Consider the following 25618-nt stretch of genomic DNA (forward strand, 5'->3'; position numbering starts at 1 on the left):
TTTGAATAAGCATTTGAGATAAGAACATTGTATACATACATAACATAAAGATAAGATAAGATAAGATAATATTTATTGCCGAAAAATCCAGATGCAATTTGTATATTAATGACAAAAAATATTATTCATATATACGTATATACAGACATACATACATTCCTGTAGACTAAAAAACAATCAATATTACATATTTGATGATATTATACATAAATTGTCATCGGTTGGTTAAGATCAAGGGGTACTTATAGCTGGAAATGATAGATATGGAAACAATTGCAATTGGTATTGGTGGCTTCATTATTTGAGAGGATGTGAGTGAGTTGGGTTTAACGCCGCTTTTAACAGTATTCCACTTATATCACAGCGTGTCAGCTTAATGTGGGAGGAAAGCCCGAAGTGATGCAGGTCTCAGACGTCATCAAGCAGACGTTTACCACTTCGGTGAAACCCACGAGACAAACCTAGAAACATAATTGGGGCGAACCGGGATTCGAACCCACAATCATAGGTTTCTGGCGTGCCCAAGGGACGCAACTCTGCACAGCGAATCGCGGCGCCTTAGACGACTGGGCCACCCGTGCCCCCTGAGAGGATGTAGTGAAATAATTTGGTTACATGACCGTGGACATTTACATTTTGTGTTGATAAAGGTCCAAAGAGTATATATTTTTTCTTGATTGTGTTTGGTACAGTGAGGTATGTACTGATGTTCATCATCAATGGTTAAACATATAGAGCATAACCTCTGATGTAGTGAGGTTGTGGCTTTGTATGTCTTCCAAGTTCAATATTTAATTTGTGGTTACTTAATCTCAGTTTAGAAAAGTGCACTCGATATTTTCCTATTTTACAGTTACTGAGATAGTGTTCTAATTTTATTTCATTTTTAACTATCCTGTATGTCATAAGTTTGTATCGCGTGCCTCTAGTTGCATTTACATCTTGAAGAGATTCATTGAAGAGAGAGTTGAATTTAGATTTTATTGTCTCTTTGAATATTGGTGATAGGAAATCTGAAGTATTCAAATTGTTTTCCTAAGAATAGATTGAGCTGGTAAACCCATCCTATGCATGAAAATATGAAGGAAATGGAAATACAGGCGATAGGATCCTTTCCATGTGTATGATGTTTACAAGTTTTAAAGTTATTGGCAACGTTCATCAGTCTATATTCTTGATAAAGGTAAAGGTAAAAGGTATCTGATGGTGATTTTTGTACATATTTTAATGGCAGATACAGAATTATCCAATTTCGGCTCTTATGTTGGTCTTAGCTGAAACATGTAATATACAGCCCTGGCAACATGTCAATTTTTGGAGTTTTCATGATTTGTTGGTATTATCAGTCTGAGAAAAGCTGCCTATTGTATTATTTAATTTGAAATCAGTACCCAAAATGTTGATAATAAATCATAAGCATGTGTTCATGAATAACTAGTAACATGCATAATAATTCTACAATAGAGAGCGTTTGAGTGAGTATGGTTTTACGCCGCTTTTAGCAATATTCCAGCAATATCACGTCTGTGTGTACCATTAAGAAGCCTTGAAATATCTGACGTAAGCATCGTTCAGTGAACCCATGTGCTGGTACAATATCAAAAATAGGCACCAGTTCCTAGTATCGCACACAGATGGCAACATGTTTGAATTTTGGCAGATAAGAGTAAATCATCCTGTGCCTTTGACTCAGATTCATAACACTTGCAACGGTGGAACTAATAAAAATGCCAAGTTACAATATGACAATAATACGGCGATAGAAACAGGAAGTGGGGTGAATGAGCGCCCCCTAGTGGACTAACTCGTACCACAACGGTATGCAAGCTGGGCAGTTCTTTGATGGGGTCTGTACTGCAGGGAATGGTGGTATGCGCGCGTCACTCGCTACACTAAACAAACACAGATGGCGCTAATAACTACAAACGAGAGACTTCCTTACTAAAACAAAGATTGTATGCGCCTTAGGAATACTGGACATGCTCCATCATATCATATTGCAAAATATCTGACTTCACTTTCCATTCATACACGTACTGTAGACCTTCACGAGGATCTGGTATGGTTGGTCAATGCATAGAGAACATGAGGTTGTTTGGACGTACAGTGAGGTCAATAATTCTGAGAAGGTCAATTCATTGACAACTTGAGGTTGTTTTGACATACAGACAGGTCTAGAAATCGAAGATGGTCAATTTATTGACATCTTGAGGTTGTTTTGACATGCAGAGAGGTCAAGAATTCTAGGACGGTTGGTCAATTCATTGACAAATTAAGATTATGGTGACTTACAGAGAGGTCTAGAAATCTGAGATGGTCAATTCATTGACATCTTGAGGTTGTTTTGACATGCAGAGAGGTCAAGAATTCTAGGACGGTTGGTCAATTCATTGACAAATTAAGATTATGGTGACTTACAGAGAGGTCTAGAAATCTGAGATGGTCAATTCATTGATAACTTGAGGTTGTTTTGACATTCAAAAAGGTCAACAATTCTGGGATGGTTGGTCAATTCATTGACAACAAATGTAAGGCAAGTCAATTGCTCAACCGAAGAAACACGGGAACGAGTGGTACCAGTCAAAATAGGGATTTGCATGTGACATAATGTTTGTCACTGATGCGTCAAATGTCTACCATGAAACGGTTTCAAAGTTTTACTAAGGCCTTGAATGTTTGAATCGTGTGAACATGCTCGAGTTGTGAAATGGCTGGAGCTGCTGGAATATTTCTCGACATAGAGAGAAGTTGATTATTGGAACGTTGAAGTCAACCCTCTTGTCAAACCGTCTTCTGGAGAGAGTTTTGTCACTCTGAATCTTCACGCAGAGATCAAAGGTAAAGACATATAGGGTGGTTGCAGTGCTAAACTGGCTGTACTTTTACACTCAAGACACTGGGTATTACTGTTTACAGTTTAAATAATAATTTCAGAGGATGAATAGAATTTCACAATCGTGTCATTTGATATCTTATATACCAGCACTCGTCAATAAAATATGGAATTAGATTCAATGAAAACAATAACAGAAAATAAGAAAACCCATTCATCACCTATTTTGACATTAGTTTTGATTGATAAATTAACGTTGGCGCCCTTGGTCAAGTCCATCGTGTATCAACACTGGTGTAATCATCTCGACTACATTACGTATACTGATAAACCAAGTGCTACATCACGCATTAGCGCTATGTGGTAGCTTATCGTTCTCCGCGACACAAACAAACGCGAGAGGCGTGGGCGGCACGTTGACAGTTATCGCCCATTACGACGTAAACGTCAATAATTCGCGAGGGTCAGCATGACATGTTACGTCACGTTGGCAACGTGTCACGCGGCACGTGACACGTTGCTTTATCACTGATATGTTTCATAAATAATCACGAAAGCTACCAACGTGTATGTGTACAACATCAATTATCAGTCAAGGTGCTATTTACATAAGACGCTGTGTATTGACGTCATACTTCATGATACATTACAGCTTCACTGATTACAGAATAATTATCTTGTAGGTTTTAATGTGACAGTTTATGTCCTCTGTCTTGAACATTTGGCGTTAATTGAAGATGCTAACATCATGAGTGCGTACTATCTATATGGTCTTTAAAGTTCTATTTACGTAAAACTCTCTAGCCTTCACTTGTGTATGGTAGATAACACATGTTACATTTTTCGCTGAAAAACCGAGCTATGACAACATGGAATTCGGTCACCAGATTAGCCCATCACCTGTGTCAACAGAAGCAACTCGTTATTGTGACTCTACTGGTATAATGGGTTGTTGCATGTTAGGTTACGTGTATTCTTACTCGTGTGCGTGTGTGAGGGTATTGTGTATGTACATGATACTCAGGGTGCATTAATACCGTAAAATATGTCGCTGCTAACAGAAGTATGAAGCCCATTTCTTTCGCAGATCCATTCCGTGTTCGCATTTTCATTCACGCTTCTTACTCATTCACGCATTGATTTACTCTCACTCATTCACTCACTCACTCACTCACTCACTCACTCACTCACTCACTCACTCGCTCACTCACTCACTCACAGTTCTTTCAACCAACCAGTTCGGTATCCCAACAACTCAATTCATCACGCGCCACCCCAAAATCCCTCGCCCACTTTCCATATTCTTTCTTCTATTTTACCCCCCCCCCCCCCCCCACACACACACAATCCTTCAGTCTACTTCAATTACCCATCCAATCACTCAATCACTCACCCACCCACTCAATCCTTCATCTACTTCAATCACCCATCCAATCTCTCAATCATTCACCAACCCACTAAATCCTTTCATTCCACTTCAATCACCCACCCACTCAATCCTTCCACTAATTCAATCAGCCACTCAATCCTTCATCTACTTCAATCGCCCACTCAATCTTTAAATCTTTCATTCCTCCACCCAATTCTCCTTCACACTCAATCCTTCATCTACGTCAGTCATTCACTCGGTGGGTGATTTTTCATTCATTCCCTCACTCACTTACCTTCTCGTCCACTCACTCCCCGTGTTCCCCCATTCCACCCTTCACCTACTCTTTCGTGCATTTCCTTCCAAACCATTCACCTCTTCATTCACTCATCCCCTATCTCGTCACGATTGTCTTACCCTTTTTTCTTACGAACTCAAACACTAGAAACCTACTTAATCACTCGCTCATCACCTCGCACGTTCATTCACTTACTCCTTTATTCATTCACTGAATTAACAGTAGAGTAGAAGACTTAAAGTATTTCAAGATTATTATTTTTAATTAATTAAGTATTGTTATTAATTGATAAACTAGATATGACCCCATCGAGGTGTCTTTATTCGCAGAAACTATTTATAAAGTATTGCCGACTTGCTCAGTATTTTCGGAAAGTGTTGCATTTGAGACAAACAGCAGTGCTGTGTAACCTTTAGACATAACCGTGCCAATCACCGTGTGGCTAATGTTTGCAATACAACGGGATCTCTCCACCATGAGAATACATAACTGTATCGGAATATGATGCCTCAGATTCTACACGGAAGGATCGAATAAAGTACGACATGTTTCACGAGAGTTCACTCAGACAATATTGATGGCTTACAAGTTTTTGGAGATTCAGATTTTACAAAATTCATTTGTGTGATTGGAATACGGGAAGAAATTCAAAGCTCTGAAAGATTGCTTGTGGATCAGACAGGTTTATCGATTATAACTTTAAAACCGTCCACGATTTTGGGAGATCAAAACACTGATAATATCTGCTGAATAGGGGAACCCGAGTGAAATGAATGTGAAGATTATACAAACAGATTAAAGATATCATTGAAATTTGGTCCTGTCGGCTCAAATTGTTCTTTCCTGTAGGATTCAGCCCCTGTATTCAACCTTAAGCGTAATCAGCATGAACGCGATAAACTTGGGAGATTGACTTCAATTTGCAAGTACACAAGACCTTTCAGCTTTCTGGTCTGTAGATTTCACGTCATAATTCTTGCATAATCAATGACCCTGTTCGTTGCTCTCGGCCGATAAGAGAAGAATTCATTAGCGGCAATCAGAAGCAGTTATCTTATAGTAGGTGACCGCTGTTGTTGGAGTTGGCGTGTATGTATCTGACCTAGCTGTTATCAGTCTCATGGCCATTTCACTCCTGGTCAGTGGCGGTAGACGTAAATTAAGCAAAGATAACAGCATTGAGATGTCGGTGTTTATGTCAATGACGCTGCTGATGTCACGGTCAAGAGAAATTGATATGGTCGTGAACAGGCTGAGCGAGGGAGAGCTAAGTGCGTGTTGCGTCATGCATTTCTGCGTTTGAGTGCGTGTATGAGTATATGCTTCGTGTTGGACTAAAGGGGCGCGTTAATGTTTCTTTGAGTGGACTGGGTGTGCTTGTTGGAGTTTAGATGTTTTGGAACAAGGAAGTGTGTGTGGGACAAGAGGAGTGTGTAACCGCGTGAAGGACAATGCAAACACACTGCCGGGAGAACGAAAGTATACAGACATGTTTGATGGTGGTTAAAAAGAAAACGAACAAAAAATGGTTATTCGATGGTGTATGATGTATTTGACACAGGCATCATAGTTGTGTTTTGTAATGTACGTTTGCACTATTGTGGCGACTGTTTTCAGCCTTGTAACGTTTTGATGACGTTTGTAATGTTTTGTCAACTGCTATTTTCTAGTGTATACCTTGCCCGCCAGTTCAGTTGTCGGGAAGAAGGGTCGGCGAAAGCCGATGTGTGTAGATAGATGGTACGCATCCATATCCACATCCATCATCCACATCTATATCTATCATCCAGATTCATCATCCGCATCCATCATCCACATCCATCATCCACATCTACATCCACATCCATCATCCACATCTACATCCATCATCCGCATCTACATCCATCATCCGCATCCATCATCCACATCCACCATCCACATCTACATTTATCATCCAGATTCATCATCCACATCCACATCCACATCCATCATCCACATCCACATCCACATCTACATCCATCATCCACATCCACATCCACATCCATCATCCGCATCCATCATCTACATCCATCAACCACATGCACATCCACATCCACAATTACATCTGCGGTACACTGTTTATGATTTGTGTTTTAAAGACTTTGAATGATGAGTGCATATATATGTGAATGAGCACAAGTATATGAAGAACAGAGACAATGTTTGCTGGAATTATATGTACAAATTCATTGTCTATCGGTTAGTCAAGAGTCGTGTAGGAGGGTATATTGTGATCAATATGCTACACGTGCAGGTTCTATGTTGATTTGTCGAAATGTTGTTTGTGAAGGGATATTGGTTGTTCATCAATGAATTCACAAGAAAGGAGTCTGGAATCTGGACTAAGCTGAGGTTACAAGCGAATGTCTGTAGGATTAGCGAATGATGAACATCATGTGTGATGGTAAATACAAGTCGAGAAGATGCTTAAGATTCTTTCGAAGGCAGTGGTTTCGTGCAGATAAATTGTGTAACGATGGTGTGTAGGCCGCTGGCAATGGGCAGAACATCTAGATGGGCCGAGATAGCTGACAATGGACAGAACATCTAGATGGGCCGAGATAGCTGGCAATGGGCAGAACATCTAGATGGGCTGAGATAGCTGGCAATGGAGAGAACATCTAGATGGGCCGAGATAGCTGGCAATGGACAGAACATCTAGATAGGCTGAGATAGCTGGCAATGGAGAGAACATCTAGATGGGCCGAGATAGCTGGCAATGGAGAGAACATCTAGATGGGCTGAGATAGCTGGCAATGGAGAGAACATCTAGATAGGCTGAGATAGCTGGCAATGGACAGAACATCTAGATGGGCTGAGATAGCTAGTCATGGACAGAACCTCCAGATGGGCTGAGATAGCTGGCAATGGACAGACCATCTAGATTGGCTGAGATAGATGGTCATGAGCAGAACATCTAGATGGGCTGAGATAGCTGGCAATGGACAGACCATCTAGATTGGCTGAGATAGATGGTCATGAGCAGAACATCTAGATGGGCTGAGATAGCTGGCAATGGACAGACCATCTAGATGGGCTGAGATAGCTGGTCATGGACAGACCATCTAGATTGGCTGAGATAGCTGGCAATGGACAGAACATCAAGATGGATGAGATAGCTGGCAATGGACAGACCATCTAGATGGGCTGAAATAGCTGGTCATGGGAAGAACATCTAGATGGGCTGAGATAGCTGGTCATGGACAGAACATCTAGATGGGCTGAGATAGCTGGCAATGGACAGAACATCAAGATGGGCTGAGATAGCTAGTCATGGACAGAACCTCCAGATGGGCTGAGATAGCTGGTCATGGTCAGAGCTTCTAGATTGGGCTGAGATAGCTGGTAATTGGCAGAACATCTAGATGGGCTGAGATAGCTGGCAATGGACAGAACATCCAGATGGGCTGAGATAGCTGGTCATTGGCAGAACATCTAGACGGGCTGATATAGCTGGCAATGGACAGAACATCCAGATGGGCTGAGATAGCTGGTCATGGACAGAACATCTAGATGGGCTGAGATAGCTGGTCATTGACCGAACATCTAGATGGGCTGAGACAGCTGGCAATGGACAGAACATCCAGATGTGCTGAGATAGCTGGTCATGGACAGAACATCCAGATGGGCTGAGATAGCTGGCAATGGACAGACCATCTAGATGGGCTGAGATAGCTGGCAATGAACAGAACATCCAGATGGGCTGAGATAGCTGGTCATGGGCAGAACATCTAGACGGGCTGAGATAGCTGGCAATGGACAGAACATCTAGATGGGCTGACATAGCAGGCAATGTACAGAACATCTAGGTGGGCTGAGATAGCTGGCAATGAACAGAACATCCAGATGGACTGAGATAGCTGGTCATGGGCAGAACATCCAGATGGGCTGAGATAGCTGGTCATAGGCAGAACATCTAAATAGGTTTAGATAGCCGGCAATGGGCAGAACATCTAGATATGCCTGTCTGATATGGCTGGCAATAAGCAGAATATGTAGATATGCTGCTACAGGAAATATACGCCTATGTGAACTAAACTATTTGTGAGCATATTTTGGAAGATGCTTCGTCTGAACACCGCAGCTACTTGTCCTATATGGAGATGTACATTAGACGCAATCACCATCTCCAACATAGTGTAGTCGGAGCTACCTTCATCTTTATCATGGTCTGTATGGCTCACGGGGGAACACCAGGCAGAGCAAGAAGATATGTCAGCGTCTCCGCGGCATGAAAAACACGTGGGCCACCGTCACAACCGCATCAAGGGGATACAGAAGACGCACCTACATGCTGGAAAGGTAGTTTAATTGCACTGACAATTCCAACATCAATATGTGTGTGGGGTTATCACGGGCAAACTTCTTCGAATTATCCTCTGGGTTTATAAAATAAAATGTTTTCATTTCAGGTGTTCAACAAATTATCAAATACATGCATCAAGGCAGTATTTCAGTACCCCGTATTATACCTTATGCATTTAAATAATTCATATTTCCGGAGTGGTTTCGCCGTGCTCGTCGTCACAGTGGACAAGTAAGGAGATGGGGGTTTTATGCTTGACTATCTGCATTGTTACCCAACAGCGTGGATAGTTCATACTATCAACACCTGGTTGTCACCGGTTTAACTGGCCAAAACTCGTGATATAGGAAAGAGTTTGTTGAATGTGGCGTAAATAATATTCACTCACTTAGAGAGTTCATACAATGACATGTTGTTTTTTAAATATCATTACTGAAACCCTGTTCGTTGGACCTGGTTAATCCGCATTCGCTCTTTCGGAGATATACTCTGCAAAAAAAAGAAGAAAAGAAACGCGAAAGATTTAGATATATATTTTATGTACAGAAAGCACCAATTCGGTTTTGGTATTAGTTTGTATGAATGTCGCCAACACTATTTACGATTTTACTACTTTTCCGGGTTTTTTTTGCAGTGTATTTATATCTGGATGTTTGGGATGTCACTGTGTTTAGGGGTTGGAAGCACACAAACACAGCTATAATACACAACAGATATGACAACGACTGATAACAATTCGGGGTTGAATCTCGCCACGTCATCATACAGAGAAATTACTCTGCATATCGGTAATTGCTCTTGAAGCAACGAGGAACGCAATGATCCATGACCCAGCATCATGTGATTCAGGCTCAGTGAAGTACACTTTGGTGCCAGGCGCTTCTCCCTTGTTTAATCACTCAATTATATAAAACAAATTGCTCTTTATATGACCAATGGTTGGGGAATAACCAGTGCAGTCGTCAGACATTCAGCATTTTCAAGGAATATATCTGGTAGTTTATCTGAATAACAAACTACCCGTTGTATTCTGAAGAATTAAAAACAAAAAATATGTTTACGAAGAAAATACTCTTTAGAAACTTCACTGAAATGAACCTTTTGTCCCGATAACGTATCGTTATCAACTTGTGACGTCATCAACAATGACAGCACTCACACTACAGCACTGTGACGTCATATTGTTTCAGCTGTTCTATCAGCTTGAATGTACATCTGCAAATCCTGGGCAGCTGCAACAGTCGATCTTTCAACACTTGCTGATAAAGCTAATTACCTTTGCTTCTGATTACAAGTGATATTATTTTAATCCGTCTTTGCTCTGTTCTGGGTACGTTTTTGAACAAACTCAAATTTCAGCTGTAGACGTCGATGAAATGAAGTTTAAAGTAACTTGGGCATTTGTGGGAATACAGTGTGATATAAAATGAATAGTAAATCATCATCATCTTTTTCATCATCATCATCATCATCACCGCCATATACATTCATGTCACCTTCATCGTCATAATTTTTATCATAACTACGACCATCATCATCATCGCCATCATCAATATCATCTTCACCTTCACCATCCACATCCAAACAACTACTGTCATCATTATCGGCATCAACATCACAATCAGACCAAATAACACCCCTTATCTTCTCAGAATACCTCAATCAAGGCCAGTCAACTGTTTTCTATTGAAACATTTCCAGAAGCAGATGTCGGACCAAAAGCAAACGTCTCGTGGAGATAACGCAACATTACTTTTATTCTTTAACGTATCTGACCCGGCGCAAAACCACTCTCATGTGTTCAAAGGTTTCACCAGTGGATTCAGCTCAATGTCGGGGCATCTGCCGCTACAGACCTCAATTAATTACGTTAATTATAGGCCATTATTGGCCATACACCAACTAAGTAGAGAACATGGCGAACACCACCGGTGTTCTGACGGATTAAGATTTTGCCCTGATACGAAGGCCGTCCATGCACATTAGACTGTCCAAGGTAAATCAGATGGACCATGACCCACTTCGTGTGCTGTTTAGTTTTATTACAATGTTCAGCAGCCGACAGATAGAGGTTCCGATTAACCTTTCCAAGATATATTGGCGTATCAACAAATCAGTTTGAGGCAGGTTTCCCCATGCGTGGGCATGCACTAATTTTTCCATACGAAGGATCACAGCGCTGACATGAACTAAGAAAGTATATAGTGATAGCCGCGTGGTAGAGGTGTTGCAGAAGGGTACTGGGTACGGAGGGATTATGGTTCGAATCCGCTGCACGTCGGACCTTGAGGAAGGTACCTCACTCAACACAGAACCAGTGCATCGCAGTTAGATTGTGAGTCTGGTTTTTTGTTGGTGTCAGATACATACATGCATACAACGATCGTAACGCCACCAGTAGATATTACGAGTTATGTACCCTCTATGTCCCTCATATTGACAAACAAAATGGCGGCCCCAGCCAAGTAGATCTGCTCTATAAACAAGATGTATATTGTAAAAACAGGTCTTACCCAGCGAAGTGCATCAAATCACTTGAGCACCTTCATTAATATCTGTCGACGCCCAGTTGGCGTTCGAAGTGCTTTGTGAATCCTGCAGTCGACCGAAATCCTTACGTTGAACTCAATGTTGTTTAGGAACAGGAATTCCAGATTCTCAGCCTGGTTCGGCAAGAGTGAAAACTGTACATTTATAGTCAGTTTAAGATGAAGCTGAACATGCCCTGTTTCAAGCATTTCCATGACAAGGGATTAAAACAGACACATCTTCAATAAATGTATCATTAAATTACCTTTGAATTTAAATATATATGTTCACAATCTTGAACCCCGTAGGAATACCGGGTCACACTAGTTCAATGTTTGTATGACTAGACAACCAAATGATGACCATATTATCACAATGTGGGACAACGTGGATCGTTGCTCATGCTATCAACCACTGGTTTGCCTGTCCCAGGTTCAATTATTTACAGGTCTCCGCGGCACTCCGGAATAGTACTACGATGCAAAACAATATTCAGTCCCTCACATACAAGCTTCGGATAGCATTACCAGCGGAAGACCAGTACCAGAGTAGAACAAACGAATCCTACTAAATTTGAAGCAACATTTCATCAATAGATGTGCCGGTAAATCCAGAATGGACCTTGCGTAGGTGCTCACTTTGTGATATCGTCTCCATTAACAACTAGGTTCTCCGGGGCTCTGACAAAGCTAATGACAGACAAATCAAGAACAAATTGGATGAAATTGTATTACCTCCGGAAAACCAATAAGTGGGTCACAAGACCATCTGTTTTCGTTGACGTAATGGCGGCACCACGTGACCCTATCGCGTCCTCTGGTGGCGAAATAATTCAGTTGATTTGTGCTAGGTAATGTAATTGTGTAGAGAATTATGACTTTGGGTCTTCTAGTGATTATATGTTGAAATAGACCTCCATATCTTTAGAAGGACATTAAGGAATGTCAGTACACAGTAATTAGGCTAATTAGTATTCGTCTCGGTGCAACTGTAGTGATCGCATTTTCAGATACTGTTTAGAAATTCCTGGCATTCATGGACGTTGTAACTGCACATGTTTACAAACCTACAACATGTGATCAACAATACAGGAATCCCTAGAATTCTATTGCGAATATGAAATCACGTTAACCTCTTACACTATTCCTCTAGCAATACGTATTTCGTATTTCTCACATCCCTAGTTATAAATATTGATGTAATGCGTGAAAACTGAGCTTATCTGAATATCCCAATGCACAGCGATATCTAAAATAGCATCCATCGGTGTAGTAACATAAATCTCAACATACGGAATGCAATATAAATAATCAAAATTGCAATTGATCCTCCTCCGGTCTATATTAAGGTCAAATCTTTTACGACAGGGCCGTACTAGAAAGTAATTATTGAGATGGATGGCTACCAATTGAGTGTGCATCGATGAGCACCGTTGGTATTAATCTGGTATTATTAATTCATGTACACTGCGGAGTCATTATGAGGTCATCCCGCACTCAACAACATAAAAAAACACTACCTTGTAAAAACCGTCTGTGGCAGATAAATCTACACGAATAGCATGCAGGAAATACATTTCAAATTCCGAACGGGTTTACCTTTCTGGTGCTGTATCTTCATTACGCTTATTGACGTTTGATTGACAGACATGTCTGGAATTGAGGGTTGTATATTGCAGTTATGTACGCATGTCGATAACAACTGATAGCTCCTACGTCATTGGTATTAGTGGATAACATGCGGTACTCAGCATTGCGATGTTCTTGATTGGCTGTTTCTTAATTATGCTGTTAAATATCATAAAAAGGTGCACCATGTTTCAGTCACAAATGTGTGTGCACCGAAAAGACCTTTATTACATACAGGCCGGTATCAGCTGTATAAGAGCCGAGATCCCTTTGTGTTGTTGGTTCTAAAACAGCTATGTACTATCCTATCTGTACCTGCAACTCAAACTATTCCCAGTTGGAGATTGTCTACTTTGGTATAAAAAAGCTTTGACATTGAGGTGACAAGATTTGGGTTTCAATTGCACGACTTTGAACAAAATATGCATATTTTACATATATATTTGACAGCAAAGTACCGGGTATATTGTTTTACCATTTCCGTCATTCTATTTCGCCAATTTGTCATCTGCTTTGTCATATCTATCTTCAGACGTTCAGGTCAATTCGTCAAAAATGGAAGCAAATGCCATTGAAGTTAACTGGGAAAGCATGTCAAGACTTAGTCCTGCACCATGACCGTGGAATATATTTATTTTATGAAAAAAAACATAATCTAGAAATGCATACAAAAGCAAGTCTAGCCAGCTCAAGCTAGCTCTATTCCACAATCAGCATAGGGATTTTTTATTTTTTTTAGAGTCAAGAAGGATATTGTGTAATATAAGATTTCAGAGACTAAATGTTAGTCTAGTCAAGACTGTGAAATGCTGGACTTCCTCATTGATAACGTCTTTGTCAAATTTGGGAGTAAGACATTCAGGCAAGAGGCAGGCACCAACTGCGCCCCCTTTCTTCCTTGTCTGTTTCTTTATGCATATGAATCAGAATGTCGGCTCGGAGTGGCAAAGTCAATACAAGGTAATTTGGCAAAGACGTTAAATTTAAGCTCCATATCAATGATCTGATATCGTTCAATAACCACGGAATAACCAGTTTCACCTTTCACCGATTTACCTACCTGAACTAGAAATAAAGGAGACCAGTATGACCGCTTGATCGCTTTCATATTGTGATGATCCGTGAAAATTCCGGGTTTAGAAAGGTCTTCAGCAACCCATGCTTACTGTGAATGGCAACTTTGCTTGTCGTAAAGGCGACTAACGGGATCGGGTGGTCAGGCTCCAATTGCGTGGATCGATGCACGTGATGTCAGCCATTGGATTGTCTGGCCCAGACTCGATTATACTCGATATAGCTGGGATATTGCTGAGTGCCGCGTTAAACACCAAACAAACAAACACACAAATCACATTTTGATCTATGCACAAGGATCAAGAGTGACAAAACAATACAGTGCGACAAGAGGGATAACTTCACCGTTCCAATAGTCAACTTTCCCTTTATTTCGAGTAATATTCCTGTAGTGTCTACAGTTCACAACGTTTGAGGTACAATCGAGCATGCTCTTTCAACGAAGATTTCAAAGAGCGTCATACAACTCTTGCTCAGAAATTATTTGATAAAGGTTACAACATTCAAGACCTCAGTAAAGCTTTCCAAAAGTGTTATGGTAGACATGTAGAGGACATTTCCCTAGTTGACGCATCAGTGACAAAATCATGTCCGATGCAATTTCCTGTTTTGACTTTTACCATACGTTCCCGTATTTCTTTAATTGACTTGCCTGTGCATGTGTCTGTGACGGGTGCCACTAGAGGGTCAGGATACGCTCAACTTTTCGCAACAGCTGATATCATCACTATTCTAAATCAATTAATAAACAAACATCATAATATGCTTTAAACAAATTCACATACAAAAGTATGTTATAAATTCAGCACACATTATAAAATCACCACAGTAAAGACTTGTAAAGATGCCAACTACACTCTGTGAATACGGACGATGTTACCAGCGTACCATCCAGAATAAAGGGTTCTCACTGTAGATGATAACCACATTGTATACCAGACGGGGATGGAATTCCACACACCAACACAAAGGATCCGACCAACGAGAAGTGCTAGTATTTATTCAGACGCCAATACTGTAAGTGCCTGCAAAGTGTAGGAGAATTACGCCAGTAATCCAACCCGTACCCTATAAATCAGAATTTTGTTCATATTTCATTAATCTCCTTTACCTCTATGTACATGTCGTGATTTATTAACATAACAAGATAAGATGGCCCTGCCACGCTACCATTTGTCTGCCAGACTTGGAAATTAAAGAAACAATTGAATCATGGCGATCATCAGACTCGCATCCGCATCTTTGCACGGAGATTCAGAGGATGGAGATAACCGCCCGTCGTTCGGTTACAAATTATTAATCCCGTACAACTTAATGAAGTCGATTCCTGTTTTATTTTATTTTTGTTCACCTCGTTTAAGTGGAAAACCATTTACATGATTGCAAGGAGCAACCCGACCCCATCCGAGTTAGTCAGGGCAGGGTGCAGTTGAGGGACATGGCCTTATTTAAACCAATTTGCAGAATGTACAGAACACCGAACCTAAAACACAGAAAACCAATTACAGGTTGGTGGCTTCTATAATTAGTCTCAATTAGGCATTGCCTGGTGTGAGTCACTAAATTCATTAAATTATTAAAGGGTTACATAACCGGTGGCATGGAATGCACAACGAACGTGCTGAAGCGTCAGCTGGGGCAATCTTTTTGATTGACGGGCTATGTAGTAAACTACGGATATAACGAACTCAAATGGATAATTGATTTTAGTTCGTTATAACCGTAGTTCGTTATAAGCATATATACAACATCTATATAGCAAATGACCGGGAACGAAAATAAGGTTTGTAATATCCGTTCGTTATAAGCATGTTCGTCATAAACGTATTTTACTGTATTTTGACAAATACATGTATTGTGGACCTTATTGTGCAAAGATTTTATGTGTAAAATGCATTTCGTCATTTACGTTCATCTTATTGGGTCTGAAAAGGCATACGCCATTCTCAGTCGGATAAAGCGAAATCGAGTTATCCATAGTTCGATAAGGCCAGATGACCACCACATACGGATCCTGCCAGGAATGGGTGGGTGAGTATGGTTTTACGCCGCTTTTAGCACTATTCCAACAATATCACGGCGTTTGACACCATAAATTGGCTTCACATGTTGTATCCATGCGGAGAATCGAACACGGGCTTTTGGCGAACACTTTAACAACGAGGCTATTCCACCGCTTATCCTGCCAGGACATAACGTTACATCTTAACCGATATATCGAATTAAAAATTCGATTGATTGAAGTATCCCTTATCAACAATTAGATTCTGATTCTATATATCAAATGGTAAACTTTAATAATCATTAAAACGCAATGTGACCCATAGTTGTAGCTACAATAGAGTTAAGGAGTGTGTGTACTGGTACACAACATATATCACCTTTGACCCCCCAAATATATATAATTCTGAAACAAAAATCACCGAGACTAATCCTTGCTCTAACGTGACGTTAATATCCAAAATGATCTATACGAATTTCACAGTCAGAGCGTCCTGAAAGACTATCTTGTTCTTGAACTGTTTCCGATTGTTGGTTATTCATTCCAGAACACAACATCTCAGCTGAAACGGGCGGTAGTCTCAGAGTGACGTTGAATAGACCTGCGCTGCGGCTCTCACAGAGAGTATCGATGATGGGGGCCGTGTTGAAATCTTAGACAAGTTTTTCAATTAAGACTTTTTCCTTCGCCAATCAATACACGCAGGCAAGGTTGGGGTCAAAGATCAAAACCGAGTTTACTGCAGATATGCCGCCTACATAAGGTTAGAAAAACATCCGTGGTTTGAAGATGGAACTCAACACTTCATATCTGATGTACATTTAGAGAATTTTACATATTCGTGGCTACCCAAAGGGAAATTACATTACTAAATCAATTTGTTCCGAAGATGATGGGTTGTAGCAATGTCAGCCTCTACATCTGTGCTGCAGCCGACTCCATTACGACTTCCAAGTAAAGGTGTAAATAATCATGCACAGTTCACAAACCCGTCTGTGCTTTTGAAATCCACGGCGAGATTCAATTTACCGACATAGGTTCGCGACCCGACAGGATGTTGTCCAACGGTTTCTGGCATTATGTCGTAATTATGTATACTTTACGACAGCATGTCGTGTTTTGATTACGACAACACTTGTATATTATGTCCGTGTGAACATGTATACGAGAAGAGCCTTATTGATCAGACCGGGGAAGTCTGGGTGCTTTCTCTATTTAGTTTTACTGTCTTTGAGACTGGTTTATGGTAATAGGCCATCCAAATGTCGTAACAACTAAATAACAGACACTCGAGTTTTTAGTGGATGACACTTATTCCCTAAACGATGAAACTAACTGCATGGCTCGCCGCAGTACCAATATAGTACAGTTACACGCCACTTATAAGGCAAGCGAAAAGGTCAACCTTTTTACTGACTGTCGAAGTGTTATGATTTAAATATTTTAAATTTAATTTTAGCACTATTGACATTTATTTATTTACACATACATTGATAAAATTGTTGCCGCAATTTCCTCTAACCTGCTGGGATTTGACCAAACCATTACAAACGTTATGGACACGGTACAAAGTGAAAACAGTCGCCGAAACACAGCAATTTAATGTCCAAAACACAGCCCGTATAAAAAACATCACCATCGAATAACCATTTCATGTTTGTTTCATAATGAGCCATCATAAAACGTGGGTGTATACTTTCTTTTGCCCGGCAGTAAATGTATATATGCGTGTCTTTGTAACCCACATTCCTCGTATGAATAAAACATATGTATTGTCTCGTCCAGACTCGGTTGTTTACAGACCGCCGTCATATAGCGGGAAAATTGCTGCGGCGTTGCACAACAACCAACCAAACAAACAAAATATTTCTTTCATGAATCAAAGATGGTGGGGTAGCCTAGTGTTCCTCATGTCGACAACTAGAGTACAGTGGTACGATGCGTAACAACGAGGCTATTCCACCGCTTATCCTGCCAGGACATAACGTTACATCTTAACCGATATATCGAATTAAAAATTCGATTGATTGAAGTATCCCTTATCAACAATTAGATTCTGATTCTATATATCAAATGGTAAACTTTAATAATCATTAAAACGCAATGTGACCCATAGTTGTAGCTACAATAGAGTTAAGGAGTGTGTGTACTGGTACACAACATATATCACCTTTGACCCCCCAAATATATATAATTCTGAAACAAAAATCACCGAGACTAATCCTTGCTCTAACGTGACGTTAATATCCAAAATGATCTATACGAATTTCACAGTCAGAGCGTCCTGAAAGACTATCTTGTTCTTGAACTGTTTCCGATTGTTGGTTATTCATTCCAGAACACAACATCTCAGCTGAAACGGGCGGTAGTCTCAGAGTGACGTTGAATAGACCTGCGCTGCGGCTCTCACAGAGAGTATCGATGATGGGGGCCGTGTTGAAATCTTAGACAAGTTTTTCAATTAAGACTTTTTCCTTCGCCAATCAATACACGCAGGCAAGGTTGGGGTCAAAGATCAAAACCGAGTTTACTGCAGATATGCCGCCTACATAAGGTTAGAAAAACATCCGTGGTTTGAAGATGGAACTCAACACTTCATATCTGATGTACATTTAGAGAATTTTACATATTCGTGGCTACCCAAAGGGAAATTACATTACTAAATCAATTTGTTCCGAAGATGATGGGTTGTAGCAATGTCAGCCTCTACATCTGTGCTGCAGCCGACTCCATTACGACTTCCAAGTAAAGGTGTAAATAATCATGCACAGTTCACAAACCCGTCTGTGCTTTTGAAATCCACGGCGAGATTCAATTTACCGACATAGGTTCGCGACCCGACAGGATGTTGTCCAACGGTTTCTGGCATTATGTCGTAATTATGTATACTTTACGACAGCATGTCGTGTTTTGATTACGACAACACTTGTATATTATGTCCGTGTGAACATGTATACGAGAAGAGCCTTATTGATCAGACCGGGGAAGTCTGGGTGCTTTCTCTATTTAGTTTTACTGTCTTTGAGACTGGTTTATGGTAATAGGCCATCCAAATGTCGTAACAACTAAATAACAGACACTCGAGTTTTTAGTGGATGACACTTATTCCCTAAACGATGAAACTAACTGCATGGCTCGCCGCAGTACCAATATAGTACAGTTACACGCCACTTATAAGGCAAGCGAAAAGGTCAACCTTTTTACTGACTGTCGAAGTGTTATGATTTAAATATTTTAAATTTAATTTTAGCACTATTGACATTTATTTATTTACACATACATTGATAAAATTGTTGCCGCAATTTCCTCTAACCTGCTGGGATTTGACCAAACCATTACAAACGTTATGGACACGGTACAAAGTGAAAACAGTCGCCGAAACACAGCAATTTAATGTCCAAAACACAGCCCGTATAAAAAACATCACCATCGAATAACCATTTCATGTTTGTTTCATAATGAGCCATCATAAAACGTGGGTGTATACTTTCTTTTGCCCGGCAGTAAATGTATATATGCGTGTCTTTGTAACCCACATTCCTCGTATGAATAAAACATATGTATTGTCTCGTCCAGACTCGGTTGTTTACAGACCGCCGTCATATAGCGGGAAAATTGCTGCGGCGTTGCACAACAACCAACCAAACAAACAAAATATTTCTTTCATGAATCAAAGATGGTGGGGTAGCCTAGTGTTCCTCATGTCGACAACTAGAGTACAGTGGTACGATGCGTGAAACCCTGCCATTGCTTAACTCGCTGAAACACTTCTTAAGGCGGCGTGAAACAATATTCATTCACTGTGCGCCATCCGTAACACACATATCTGCTTCTTCGTTTATGTATAACTTGTTTTACCCATATCACCCTGTTTCGTATATGTGTGTTTTTGTGACCCATGTTTTGGTTATGCATTATAATAATGCACGAGTGTGTGACCTGATTTTCCTTTTTGATAATACATATGTTTATTCGAGCATATTTTATTTTGATGCATTATGCTTTTTGTATATATAATATAAAGACAAACATTTTATTTTGAACTGATTAAATGTTTAGATATACAACCAATTCGAAAAACGATAAAGCTGATTCAAATTACAGTCCTACCAAAATAATGCGGTTCTGTATTTTTCTATGGACGCTAATCACCAGTATAGAAGCCACAACAATTATCTTGGAGAAAACAATGGGTACTTCCAAACATTAGCGCACGAAAACTAGTTATTAACATTTGACTTTATTTAAATGCCTGATGATTGGTTTATGCGGTAGCATATTGCAGAGAAAATTGAAATACGTGTTTTTTGTCCCATTTTCATTTCAGACAATCAAAATGACAATGTATATTGCCCCGGAGAATTCTCATTCCTGCCAAACGCACCGGGAATAGCCATTAGACTGAAATCAGGCCGTCCTCTTTCAACGCCTGCCCGACGGATCCAGGTCTTCCGAGGATGTTTCAATAAGCCATGAATGAACCAGATCTATTGTATGAGTTAGCTTTGCGATAGGCAGCACAAGCGAAAAGTTTGCCTTGATAGCATTAAGTATAAGTGTTTAAAACATTGCTTGTGATTACCGATACTATACTGTGACAAGGATAACAAGGATGTGCTCGTGACTCTCACGCTTTCTATTTTCTAGTTTTCGATGGACAGGGTGGAGTGGAGTACGTCCTTGTCAAGAACCTGGGTCCTCAGGTTGGCGACATGTCGTTAGTTTAGTTAATTACCAAGGAATGTACTCATGCAGTGGTGATTTCATATAATTTCACATTAACGACATCCTTTACCCATTTTTACATAGAGTTTTAATATCAGATTGATGAAAGTCCAACATTAGCACTATCAACCGTGAGTGTATTTCTTACAAGAATAGAAATGTCAGTTATATGTTACTTACAGTCTAAAACTATGATTAGTTTTCATAACTCAACAGCCAAGCTTTTAGTGACCCCCGGCACTCGCAATGTAAGTGATCTGCGTCAATTCCCAATTGTTATGCGTATTTTGCGTCCGTAAAACCCTGTGACCATCATGTGACCATCATATGACCATCCCAGATATGACCATTGGTTGTCGGCATCATGCCCGTGCAGACACGTCACGTGCATCAACTGTGCCGACCACGGACCTCACACGCCCTGATGTTGAGGCATGTAACCAAACACACTCACTCACTCAATACTTATTGCCCGGATGTCATTGCATCTAAGGATGAAACAGTATTAATCGTAGACACGCTTCGTTGGCTAGGATCATATAGTTTGCGATTTACCACAAAATTATGATCGTACTTACCTTCAACATTACAATAATCTATGTCTGACTACATGTTGCCTATGTCTGCCTGTCACTGTGTATTTTCACCATATGACTTAGATTATTAAAGAAGGATAACCTTTGATAAATGTACAAAGTAACGAAAAGTAGAAGTAATGTATTTAAATGGTCTTGTATTTAAAATTACTTGAGGTATTTGTGTAAGATAAATATTCAAACACGCAGCATAGTTTTCAAGAATAGCATCCATTATCATTTCCGAAATGCTTGTAGGAATGTAGAAAATAACTGTGATTTGCGCTGCTTGACAAAATTAAGGTCGGAGTTTAGCAAATACCATAATTGCAATTACTTATTTAATAACACGTTTTTAGTACTGGGTGTAGGTCAGGCATGGACGTAGTTATGGAAATTGTGCCAAGTCATTGTTCCAGCGGGACCCTGCAGTAATCACACGCTGAGATAAGTGTCCTCTGTATATTAAATCTATTTCGTTGTGTACACAGAGGCTGGTACAAGTGAAATAAGACAAGATGCACTTGCAACGACGTATAGTTGATAAGCAGCTGCTCTTGGTGGTCTGAGCTGACTGTGGAACCCTGCATCATCATTGATATGCACATATTTACAGGAATGTTTTGGTATTTCTGTTTTGGAATTGTATCTATATACGTTTGTATTATACAGCAAACCAATGACTGCTTTTGATATATATATGTATATGTTCATAGTAGGCATCTTTTGGCTGTTTTGGATATCAAACAACGATACTGTTTTAGATATATACACCATCAATACTGTTTTGGGTATATACCATCAGTACTGTTTGGGATATATGCCACCAGTACTGTTTGGGATATCTACATGTTCACTGTAACACGTCGAGGGTGGATTGTTTCTTTGGAAACACTGTAACGTATAGCATTAGCTATAAATGTATCATCCAATCAAAACCAACTGTTACACAATGAAACAGACTCGAAACAACGAGTCAACAGTTAATCATGTAGGTTTCAGATAACTACAAATTCCCATTAATGTGATTGGATTTTGTGTGAAAATTAATTGAATTACGCATGATGTATCTACTGTAACAGGTGACAGGGCCACGATGTGCTATTATATTGTATCGTAAATATTATCTATAATGTAAACTCAAAACGTGCAATTACTTATGCTGGTAAAATCTGTTTAGTTATTATCATGATTGTGAATTAAAAAACCCAATACAGAACGACAACCCTGGACCAATACACACAGATACGTCCGACGGAGAACCCTGGACCAATACACACAAATACGTCCGACGGAGAACCCTGGACCAATACACACAAATACGTCCGACGGAGAACCCTGGACTAATACACACAAATACGTCCGACCGAGAACCCTGGACCAATACAGACAAATACGTCCGACAAAACCTGGACCAATACAGACAAATACGTCCGACAAAACCTGGAACAATACACACAAATACGTCCGACAAAACCTGGAACAATACACACAAATACGTCCGACAAAACCTGGAACAATACACACGTTATTACAGTCCTGGTCGGTTTTATACTGAGGAACTGTTGGGTGATCGTATTCTTTAAACAGTTCCTGATCGGTTTTATACTGAGGAACTGTTGGGTGATCGTATTCTTTAAACAGTTCCTGATCGGTTTTATACTGAGGAACTGTTGGATGATGGTATTCTTTAAATAGTTCCTGATCGGTTTTATACTGAGGAACTGTTGGGTGATCGTATTTTTTAACAACGTGATTGTAAATTGACGCCCATAATTAAAACTTACGGTTTCCGAATTTGTTCATTGTTATTTCGTGTTGTGGTCAGCCTTCTATTCAACCTGTCCTTGCACATTTTGAAAGTAAATAAGGGAAAATAAATTAGACATTGTACTTGACATTTTAGCCTTTTGTTTGTAAATCTTTTTTTACCCAAACAAATGTTCACCTTCTTGCTGTCAATAAAACTAAAATTTAAAAACCGGCCTTTTGACAAATACGTAGCTGTAAGGCCATAATGTCATAACTTTTAGAACTCTCTCTCTCTCTCTCCCCCTCTCTCTCCCCTCTCCCTCTCTCTCTCTCTCTCTCTCTCTCTCTCTCTCTCTCTCTCTCTCTATATATATATATATATATATATTCTATTACAGTCGCCATTGGCGTTGTCACAGCTTGTTCAATAAAAGATTCATCTCGTTTAGACATGCTTCGATGTTATTATTTTCATTGCAAATGTTTTCTAAAATGAGTTTTTTCTCATACAGTATGCATTATCGACACTCAAAGTTGTAAGCTGACTTTATACTTACCCAAAATTCTAATCATATACATGGTAAGGTGAATAGTGAAATGAAGTTTAACGTCACGTTCAAGATTATTGCATTTGTGCGTGTGTGTTTGTGTGCGTGCGTGCGTGCGTGCGTGCGTGCGTGTTTGTGTGTGTTTGTGTGTGTGTGTGTGTGTGTCTGCTTGTACTAGTGCGGACTAATACCGATTTTACAGTGCTAGCCTACTGAGATACCATGACGCAGTGTAACACGAATATTCATTTAGACACAGTATACTGACTCCGAGCCGACCAGTTTTTGTTTTAGCAGCTTAATTGCGAGCGCCGGGCAGGCTAACAACAAGTACCATTTTTTAACACATTTTGGTATGACGGGACAGGGGATGGAACCCCTGACCTTTTGCTCTCTTGGCAAACACTCTACCATTAGACCACGGAGGCGGCCTAAGTATGGTCAGCCAACACGGCGGCCGATTACAGTTATAAGACGTAATGTGGGCAGATCTCTCATTGTTTTTCCGTGTCTGTATCAGTATCGTTGCATTCAGTGACCCTTTTTTAACGATGTTTAGAAAATACGACCCCTGTAAACATATCTGTCTGTGGTCGAGGAACCCTGAAAGCTGGTTCGAGCGTTATGACACGTTTACATACACTTGGTTGACATAGATACTGAAGGAAAGAAAAGGGAACGGCTACCATCCTCGAATATCCAGGCTGTTATATCTCCATTCTATTGTGATAAATGCAGTGGACCCGTTCTCTCAAAAGAGACATGTATCACGAGTGACGTCACCGTGTTTGTCCCTTGAATACATGCGTACAGAATGTCTCTCGCACAAGAGGGCAACCTGATCAGACGGCTATTGTATCGTCGTCCTTGGAATGGAGTGCATATCGATATTAGAATCGAGTTCATTAAGTCAATGGTATTTATCGTAGTGTAATAGAGGTAAACCATCCCGGATTATCGAGGATACGGCCATATATCGTTTTGATATGCCACATTTGTGTTGAACACAACATGAATAGTATTCGACCTGATGTGGTCTGTTATTACTTTTCGTCAGTATATCTGTATAATGACATGCATTATCTTGGTGAAAATAACACGTTAATGATGTGTTATTAAAAGATGAAAATGTATGATAATTATTAATATTATAAACTTGATACACTATATAAATGAAATTCAATTATAGAGAAACAGACATTAACAGAAGCGAAACTTTTAGCGCATGTTTTGGATAATTGAACTGGCGAACCATGTTGACTAATGAAAGGACGACTTTAAAAAGATGACACCACACCGCTTGATAACTAAATTAAGATTTCAGATGTTACCACCCCAGGGGTCCATTTAAGGAAAGTAATGCTTATCATCACAATCATTATATATTACAATAACATCATTTTAAGTTGATCAGTAATACATAACGCAGATTGATAAAACAAATCATGGAAGCGTACTGGTGCCACATTCTAAAAAATATCATCTACGTAGATGATAGTTTAATTTACGCAGGTAATGTACTTTCATCTCCGCATATGATATCAAAATCTTTACTCAGACAGTGATGTGAAGTTGCGACGCTTCCTAGACATAGGTTATAAAAACATATATGTAATCAACCATGAGATAAGGGGCCTTACGGATGAAAACAGTATCTTAGGAACACAAAATTACAATTCACAAGCTTTAATTCATATTTATTACAGCGATACATGGCCTCCAACATTTAGACTTATTATCTGTAAAGTCCCTATTTCAGACTTAAAACTGTTTATGCAATAATTGCAGTTTTTAGATATGATGTTAGATTAATTGAACGTACAAATGTATGCTGAAATGTTTTGAAATAATGTTTTTTCTTACACTACGAACTAACGGAAGAAATAAGATATTTTGTACAGTCAGCACACGTGGCGATTTATACGGATGTAAGTTGACGTCAAACGTCTTTCTTTATGTCA

The sequence above is a fragment of the Haliotis cracherodii genome, unplaced genomic scaffold (genome assembly GCF_022045235.1).
Source record: "Haliotis cracherodii isolate W230 unplaced genomic scaffold, xgHalCrac1.p SCAF_1, whole genome shotgun sequence".
In the NCBI taxonomy this organism is placed as follows: Eukaryota; Metazoa; Mollusca; class Gastropoda; order Lepetellida; family Haliotidae; genus Haliotis; species Haliotis cracherodii.